Raw genomic sequence first — 9,843 nt, 5'->3', positions numbered from 1 at the left:
AAACATAAAGATATAAAACTGTATTTTTTTGTGAAGAATCAACAACAAGTGGGACACAATCATGAAGTGGAACGACATTTATTGGATATTTCAAACTTTTTTAACAAATCAAAAACTGAAAAATTGGGCGTGCAAAATTATTCAGCCCCTTTACTTTCAGTGCAGCAAACTCTCTCCAGAAGTTCAGTGAGGATCTCTGAATGATCCAATGTTGACCTAAATGACTAATGATGATAAATACAATCCACCTGTGTGTAATCAAGTCTCCGTATAAATGCACCTGCACTGTGATAGTCTCAGAGGTCCGTTAAAAGCGCAGAGAGCATCATGAAGAACAAGGAACACACCAGGCAGGTCCGAGATACTGTTGTGAAGAAGTTTAAAGCCGGATTTGGATACAAAAAGATTTCCCAAGCTTTAAACATCCCAAGGAGCACTGTGCAAGCAATAATATTGAAATGGAAGGAGTATCAGACCACAGCAAATCTACCAAGACCTGGCCGTCCCTCAAAACTTTCAGCTCATACAAGGAGAAGACTGATCAGAGATGCAGCCAAGAGGCCCATGATCACTCTGGATGAACTGCAGAGATCTACAGCTGAGGTGGGAGACTCTGTCCATAGGACAACAATCAGTCGTATATTGCACAAATCTGGCCTTTATGGAAGAGTGGCAAGAAGAAAGCCATTTCTTAAAGATATCCATAAAAAGTGTTGTTTAAAGTTTGCCACAAGCCACCTGGGAGACACACCAAACATGTGGAAGAAGGTGCTCTGGTCAGATGAAACCAAAATTGAACTTTTTGGCAACAATGCAAAACGTTATGTTTGGCGTAAAAGCAACACAGCTCATCACCCTGAACACACCATCCCCACTGTCAAACATGGTGGTGGCAGCATCATGGTTTGGGCCTGCTTTTCTTCAGCAGGGACAGGGAAGATGGTTAAAATTGATGGGAAGATGGATGGAGCCAAATACAGGACCATTCTGGAAGAAAACCTGATGGAGTCTGCAAAAGACCTGAGACTGGGACGGAGATTTGTCTTCCAACAAGACAATGATCCAAAACATAAAGCAAAATCTACAATGGAATTGTTCAAAAATAAACATGTCCAGGTGTTAGAATGGCCAAGTCAAAGTCCAGACCTGAATCCAATCGAGAATCTGTGGAAAGAACTGAAAACTGCTGTTCACAAATGCTCTCCATCCAACCTCACTGAGGTCAAGCTGTTTTGCAAGGAGGAATGGGAAAACATTTCAGTCTCTCGATGTGCAAAACTGATAGAGACATACCCCAAGCGACTTACAGCTGTAATCGCAGCAAAAGGTGGCGCTACAAAGTATTAACTTAAGGGGGCTGAATAATTTTGCACGCCCAATTTTTCAGTTTTTGATTTGTTAAAAAAGTTTGAAATATCCAATAAATGTCGTTCCACTTCATGATTGTGTCCCACTTGTTGTTGATTCTGCACAAAAAAATACAGTTTTATATCTTTATGTTTGAAGCCTGAAATGTGGCAAAAGGTCGCAAAGTTCAAGGGGGCCGAATACTTTCGCAAGGCACTGTATATTACTCACTAAAGGTCAGTCTCTGGATAATAAAGTTGACGAGCTGAGGGCGAGGATTTCCTTCCAGAGAGACATCAGGGATTGTAACATACTCTGTTTCACGGAAACATGGCTCTCTCAGGATATACTGTTTGAGTCAGTACAGCCAGTTGGGTTCTCAATTCAGACAGGAATAAATATCTCCCCGGGAAGAAGAAGGGCCGGGGTGTATGTTTCATGGTTACTACTCATGGTGTGATTGTGATAACATACAGGAAATCAAGTCCTTTTGTTCACCCAACCTAGAATACCTCACAATCACATGACAACTACCTAATACACACAAATCTAAGTAAAGGAATGGAATAAGAATATATACATATACATATATGGACGAGCAATGACAGAGCGGCATAGGCAAGATGCAATAGATAGAATAAAATACAGTATATACATATGAGATGAGTAATGCAAATATGTAAACATTATTAAAGTGGTATTATTAAAGTGACTAGTGATCCATTTATTAAAGTGGCCAATGATTTCAAGTCTGTATGTAGGCAGCAGCCTCTGTGTTAGTGGTGGCTGTTTGACAGTCTGATGGCCTTGAGATAGAACTGTTTTTCAGTCTCTCGGTCCCAGCTATGAAACACCTGTACTGACCTCGCCTTTTGTATGGTAGTGGGGTGAACAGGCAGTGGCTCGGGTGGTTGTTGTCCTTGATGATCTTTTTGGCCTTCCTGTGACATCGGGTGTTGTAGGTGTCCTGGAGGGCAGGTAGTTTGCCTCCGGTAATACGTTGTGCAGACCGCACCATCCTCTGGAGAGCCTTGCAGTTGTGGGTGGTGCAGTTGCTGTACCAGCAACTGTGACAAGCAACTAGCAGCCCGACAGGATGCTCTCAATTGTGCATCTGTAAAAGTCTGTGAGGGTTTTAGGTGCCAAGCCAAATTTCTTCAGTCTTCTGAGGTTGAAGAGGCGTTGTTGCGCCTTCTTCACCACACTGTCTATGTGGGTGGACCATTTCAGTTTGTCCGTGATGTGAATGCTGAGGAACTTAAAACTTTCCACCTTCTCCATATTGACTGCAGTACTCGCTCTGCTAAAACACTCAACCACTGCTTCTCCAACTTCCGGGATGCCTACAAGGCCCTCCCCCGCCCTCCCTTTGGTAAATCTGATCACGACTCCATTTTGCTCCTCCCTTCCTATAGGCAGAAACTCAAACAGGAGGTACCTGCGCTAAGGACTATTCAACACCGGTTTGGATTGGATTTCACGCTTCAAGGTTGTTTTGATCATGCTAGGATATGTTCCATGTGGCCTCTGAGAATAACGTTAACAAATATACTGATACGGTGACTGAGTTTATCAGGAATAGGAGATGTTGTACCCACTGTGACTGTTATAACCTACGATCACCAGAAACCGTGGATAGATGGCAGCATTTGTGCAAAACTGAAAGCCCAAACCATCGCATTTAACCCGAGGCGAGGTGACTGGGAATATGTCATAATACAAATAGTGTAGTTATTCCCTCCATAAGGCAATCAAACAGGCAAAACGTCAGTATAGAGACAAAGTGGAGTCGCAATTCAACGAGACATATGTGGCAGACTAAACTAAACACCTTCTTCGCCCGCCTTGAGGATAACACAGTGCCACCGATGAGGCCTGCTACCAAGGACTGTGGGCTCTCCTTCTCCGTAGCCGACGTGAGTAAGACATTTAAGTGTGTTAACCCTCGCAAGGCTGACGGGCCAGATGGCATCCCTAGCCTCGTCCTCAGAGCATGCGCAGACCAGCTGGCTGGTGTGTTTACGGACATATTCAATCTCTCCCTATCCCAGTCTGCTGTCACCACATGTCCACCATTGTTCCTGTACCCAATAAGCAAAGGTAACTGAACTAAATGACTATCGCCAAGTAGCACTCACATCTGTCATGTTGAAGTGCTTTGAGAGACTAGTCAAGGATCATATCACCACTACCTTACCTGACACCCTAGACCCACTTAAATTTGCTTACCGCCCCAATAGATCCACAGACGATGCAATCGCGATCGCACTGCACACTGCCCTATCCCATCTAGACAAGAGGAATATCTATGTAAGAATGCTGTTCATTGACGATAACTCAGCATTCAACACCATAGTACCCTCCAAGCTCATCATTAAGCTTGAGGCCCTGAGTCTGAACCCCGCCCTGTGCAACTGGGTCCTGGACTTCCTGACGGGTCGCTCCCAGGTGGTGAAGGTAGGAAACAACACCTCCACTTTGCTGATCCTCAACACAGGGGCCCCACAAGGGTGCATGCTCAGCCCCCTCCTGTACTCCCTGTTCACCCATGACTGTGTGGCCATGCACACCTCCAACTCAATCATCAAGTTTGCAGACAACGCAACAGTAGTAGGCTTGATTACCAACCAGGACGAGACAGCCTACAGGGAGGAGGTGAGGGCTCTGTGAGTGTGGTGCCAGGAAAATAACCTTTCACTCAACGTCAACAAAACAAAGGAGATGATCGGGGACTTCACTGACAAACTGAAATGGTCCACCCACACAGACAGTGTGGTGAAGAAGGCTGATTTGAAGCGTGATTCATCTTTCCAGAGAACTTGTTTCCACTGCTCCAGAATCCAATAGCAGCTTGTGTGCAGCTACTCTGCCATGGAAACCCATTTCATGAAGCTCCCAACAAACAGTTCTTGTGCTGACGTTGCTTCCAGAGGCAGTTTGGAATTTGGTAGAGAGTGTTGCAACCGAGGACAGACAACTTTAACGTGCTGAACACTTCGCGGCTGAGCCGTTGTTGCTGCTAGATGTTTCCACTTCACAATAACAGCAGTTACAGTTGACCGGGGTAGCTCTAGCAGGGCAGAAATTTGACGAACTGACTTATTGGAATGGTGGCACCATATGATGTTGACACATTGAAAGTAACTGAGCTCTTCAATAAGGCCATTCTACTGTCAATGTTTGTCTATAGAGATTCAATGGCTGTGTGCTCGATATTATACACCTGTCAGCAATGGGTGTGGCTGAAATAGCCGAATCCACTAACTTGAAGGGATGTCCACATACTTTGTATATACAGAGCATTTGGAAAGAATTCAGACACCTTGACTTTTTCCACATTTTGTTAATTTACAGCCTTATTCTAAAATGGATTAAAAACGTTATTTCCTCGTCAATCTACACACAGTAATCCATGATGACAAAGCGAAAACAGGTTTTCTGAAATTTTTGCATATGTATTGGTAATAAAACACAGAAAAACATTATTTACATACAATACCAGTCAAAAGTTTGGACAACGTACTAATTCAAGGGTTTTTCTTTATTTGACTATTTTCTATATTGTAGAATAATTATGTAATAACCAAAAAAGTATTAAACAATTCAAAATATATTTTATATTTGAGATTCTTCAAAGTAGCCACGCTTTGCCTTGATGACAGCTTTGCACACTCTTGGCATTCTCTCAACCAGCTTCATGAGGTAGTTACCTGGAATGCATTTCAATTAGTAGGTGTGCCTTGTTAAAAGTTCATTTGAAGCCATCAGTTATGTTGTGACAAGCTAGGGTGGTATACAAGATAGCCCTATTTGGTAAAATACCAAGTCATATTATGGCAAGAACAGCTCAAATAAGCAAAGAGAAATAACAATCCATAATTACTTTAAGACATGACGGTCAGTCAATCTGGAACATTTAAAAAACTTAGAACATTTCTTCAAGAGCAGTCGCAAAAACCATCAAGCGCTATGATGAAACTGGCTCTCATGAGGACCACCACAGGAAAGGAAGACCCAGAGTTACTTCTGCTGCAGAGGATAAGTTCATTAGAGTTTACCACCCTCAGAAATTGCAGCCCAAATAAATGCTTCACAGAGTTCAAGTAACAGACACATCTTAACATCAACTGTTCAGAGGAGACTGCATGAATCAGGCCTGAATCAGGCCTTCATGGTCTGATTGCTGCAACAACAAAAAACACTACTAAAGGACACCAATAATAAGAAGACTTGCTAGGGCCAAGAAACACGAGCAATGGACATTAGATTAGTGGAAATCTGTCCTTTGGTCTGATGAGTCCAAATTGTTGGTTCCAACCACTGTGTCTTTGTGAGACGCAAAGTATGTAAACAGATTATGTCTGCATGTGTAGTTCCCACTGTGAAGCATAGAGGAGGTGTGATGGTGTGGGGGTGCTTTTCTTGTGACAATGCCTGTAATTTATTTAAAATTCAAGGAACATTTATCCAGCATGGCTACCGCAGCATTCTGCAGCGATATGCCATTCCATCTGGTTTGCGCTTAGTGGGACTATCATTTGTTTTTCAATGACCCAAAAATACACCTTCAGGCTGTGTAAAGGCTATTTGACCAAGAAGGAGAGTGATGGATGCTGCATCAGATGACCTGGCCACAATCACCCGACCTCAACCCAATTGAGATGGTTTGGGGTGAGTTGGACTGCAGAGTGAAAGAAAAGCAGCCAGCAAGTGCTCAGCATATGTGGGAGCACTTGTTGGGAAAGCATTCCAGGTGAAGCTGGTTGAGAGAATGCAAAGAGTGTGCAAATGTGTCATCAAGGCAAAGCATGGCTACTTTGAAGAATCTAAAATATTTGTTGAAGACGTTTTTGGTTACTACATGATTCCATATGAGTTATTTCATAGTTTTGATGTCTTCACTATTTTTCTACAGTGTAGAAAATTGTAAAAATAAAGAAAAACCCTTGAATGAGTAGGTGTGTCCAAACTTTTGACTGGTACTGCATGTATTCAGACCCTTTGCTATGAGACTTGAAATTGAGCTCAGGTTCATCCTGTTTCCATTGATCATCCTTGAGATGTTTCTATAACTTGATTGGAGTCTACCTGTTGTAAATTCATTTGATTTGACATGATTTGGAAAGCACACACCTGTCTATTATTAGGTCCCACAGTTGACAGTGCATGTCAGAGCAAAAACTAAGCCATGAGGTTGAAGGAATTGTCTGTAGAGCGCCGAGGTAGGATTGTGTCGTGGCACAGATCTGGGGAACGGTAGAAAAACATTTCTGCCTCATTGAAGGTCCCAAGTATACTGTGGCTTTCATCATTTTTAAATAGAAGAAGTTTGGAATCACCAAGACTCTTCCTTGAGCTGGCTGCCCCGTCAGACTGAGCAATTGGGGGAGAAGGGCCTTGGCCAGAAGAGGACTGGCCACCCCTCATAGCCTGGTTCCTCTCTAGGTTTCTTCCTTGGTTCTTGCCTTTCTAGGGAGTTTTTCCTAGACACCGTGCTTCTACACCTGTATTTTTTGCAGTTTGGGGTTTTAGGCTGGGTTTCTGAACAGCACTTTGTGACATCAGCTGATGTAAGAAGGGCTTTATAAATACATTTGATTGATTGATCAGGGAGGTGCTCAAGATCCTGATGGTCACTGACAGCACTCCAGGGTTCCTCTGTGAAGATGGTTGTCCTTCTGGAAGGTTCTCTCATCTTTACGACACTCTACCAATCAGGCTTTAATGGTAGAGTGGCCAGATGGAAGCCACTCCTCAGTAAAAGGCACATGACTGCCCGCTTGGAGTCCGCCAAAAGGCACCTAAAGGACTCTCAGACCATGAGAAACCAGATTCTCTGGTCTGATGAAACCAAGATTGAACTCTTTGGCCTGCATGCCAAGTGTCACGTCTGGAGGAAACCTGGCACCATCCCTATGGTGAATCATAGTGGTGACAGTATCATGCTGTGGGGATGTTTTTCAGCAGCAGGGACTGCGAGACTAGTCAGGCTCGAGGCAAAGATGAACGGAGCAAAGTACAGAGAGATCCTTGATGAAAACATGCTCCAGAACGCTCAGGGCCTCAGACTGGGACCAAGGTTCACCTTCCAACAGAACAATGACCCTCAGCACACAGCCAAGACAACACAGGAGTGGCTTCGGGACAAGTGTCTGAATGTCCTTGAGTGGCCCAGCCCGGACTTGAACCCGATCGAACATCTCTGGAGGGACCTGAAAATAGTTGTGCATTAACGCTCCCCATCGAACCTGACAGATCTTGAGAGGATCTGCAGAGAAGAATGGGACTAATTCCTAATACAGGGCTGCCAAAGGTGTTTCAAAAAGTACTGAGTAAAGGGTCTGACTAATTATGTATATGTGATATTAAAAAATAAATAAAATTGCTAAAATGTCAACCTGTCTTTGCCTTGTCATTATGGGATATTGTGTGTAGGTTGATGAGGGGGGGAAAACAATCCATTTTAGAATATGCTGTAACGTAACAAAATGTGGAACAAGTCAAGGGGTCTGAACTTTTTCCAAATGCACTGTATAGTGTAGATTTGCATGATGGTAGCTACTCAAATCATAGGGCGTTGCTGTGCTTCCTGTCTGGGGTAATTGACAGGATACTGCACTTCCCTAATTTCCTAGAGTACTTCTAATATGCAAATTGTAATTAAATGAGCAGCGACGGCAGCTTATAACCGTTTGAATTCAATCTTAAAAGAGATTCACTGGTCCATGCTTTTGGTCTAGCCCCCATTCCCGAAATATATTACAGGTTGGAATGCGCCCTGTGCTGTACCAGCACTGAAAAACAAATTATTTCTGCATGCGGGAAATAATGTTTAATTGACATGGTCATGATATTAATAGCTACATTAGGTGAAAGTTAATGGAACTAGTTATTGATGACCTCATTGATGTTTCCTTTGGTTTGGTCATGTTTGTTACTGGGTTGGAATTTTCCATGACAAGTCTGCTCCAAAATATAGTAGGCATACAGAACAAATCATTTTACATGTAGAATTATAACCCTAGATTTCAAATTTTACCAGGAAGAAAATGGTTACCAAGAAAATACAAAGACTTTGAGATATCATCCTTTTAAGAATGTGCAGAGATTTTGTTAATAGTTCTTTACTTTCTTACCACATTTCCTCCATCTTGAACACAAGTCAGATTAATACCATCAACCCCTGTGTTTTAGATTGTGTTATATTATGAACAGGAAAAGGCCTGCTCCTTCCGAGGTTGGGAGTTCTGTGACATTTGACAAAGTGCCATACACTTGTTTGTTTGTTTAATTGAACTACATACCAACTGAATTATATTTTACACTTATTCAAGGGTAATCTAGTTCTTAAATTGCTAAATATCTGTGTCCAGTGGCCTCCAGCAAGGAACTAAAACCTATTATTGAGCCATGCAACTTGGCTCATGTTTTTCTGCCCCTGAACAAGGCCGTTAACACACTGTTCCTAGGCCGTCATTGAAAATAAGAATTTGTTCTTAACTGACTTGCCTAGTTAAATAAAAGTTCAAAAAAGGTAAAAACAAATTCAAGCCCTGTGGCTCTTGTCTTAAGTAGAATAATGGTTATGAATTTAAACAATATATTTACAAGGAGAGGAACATCACATTTCAAAGGTACCAGGCTTTCAGTTCTTGAAAGACAAACATTACATTTCAGAGAATCATGCACCATAACATTCAACAGATGATTATTCTTTCACATCTAGTCTTGGAAAAGTACCTAAAATGTTTTTTCCCCCAGTATCATCACGAGCTGACTATAGTCATTCAAAATTAATAGGTCATCTTAAATTCATATGAAGTACAGAGTATATACGCTCCTTTGGAAACTAGAGGTGCTCCTGAGCAGAATAGACCCCCTTTTACTGCGACACAATGTACAGTATGTCCAATATGAAAAATGTACTGAACATCGTGCAATCGAGTGGGCTAATTAACAATGGGATTTAAAAGTGTTTTCTAACATGTATCAGTACAATATTATTATTCATGTTGTTATTACTATTATTATTAATAGTAGCATAAATAATGTTTTGTTATTTGTATTACTGTCCTTACACAAATATCAACACAAAAGGCAACAATTTAAAATATTTGACTGAGTTACAGTTCATAGAAAAATCTGTCAATTTAAATAAATTATGCCCTAATATATGGATTTCACATGACAATGAAAATGCAATTACCTGGCAACAGTTCTGTTGGGCATTCCTGCAGTCAGAATGTCAATTGCGCACACTCAAAACTTGAGACATTTGTGGCATTGTGTTGTGTGACAAAACTGCACATTTTAGAGTGGCCTTTTATTGTCCCCAGCACAAGGTGCACCTGTGTAATAATTATGCTGTTTAAACAGCTTCTTGATATGTCACCTCTTGTCAGGTGGATGGATTATCTTAGCAAAGGAGAAATGCTCACTATCAGGGATGTAAACAAATTTGTGCACAAAAGTTGAGAGAAATAAGCTTTTTGTGCT

The sequence above is a fragment of the Oncorhynchus tshawytscha genome, linkage group LG04 (genome assembly GCF_018296145.1).
Source record: "Oncorhynchus tshawytscha isolate Ot180627B linkage group LG04, Otsh_v2.0, whole genome shotgun sequence".
Taxonomy (NCBI): domain Eukaryota; kingdom Metazoa; phylum Chordata; class Actinopteri; order Salmoniformes; family Salmonidae; genus Oncorhynchus; species Oncorhynchus tshawytscha.
The sequence above is the reverse complement of the archived record's forward strand: the minus strand, read 5'-3'. Positions refer to the sequence as shown.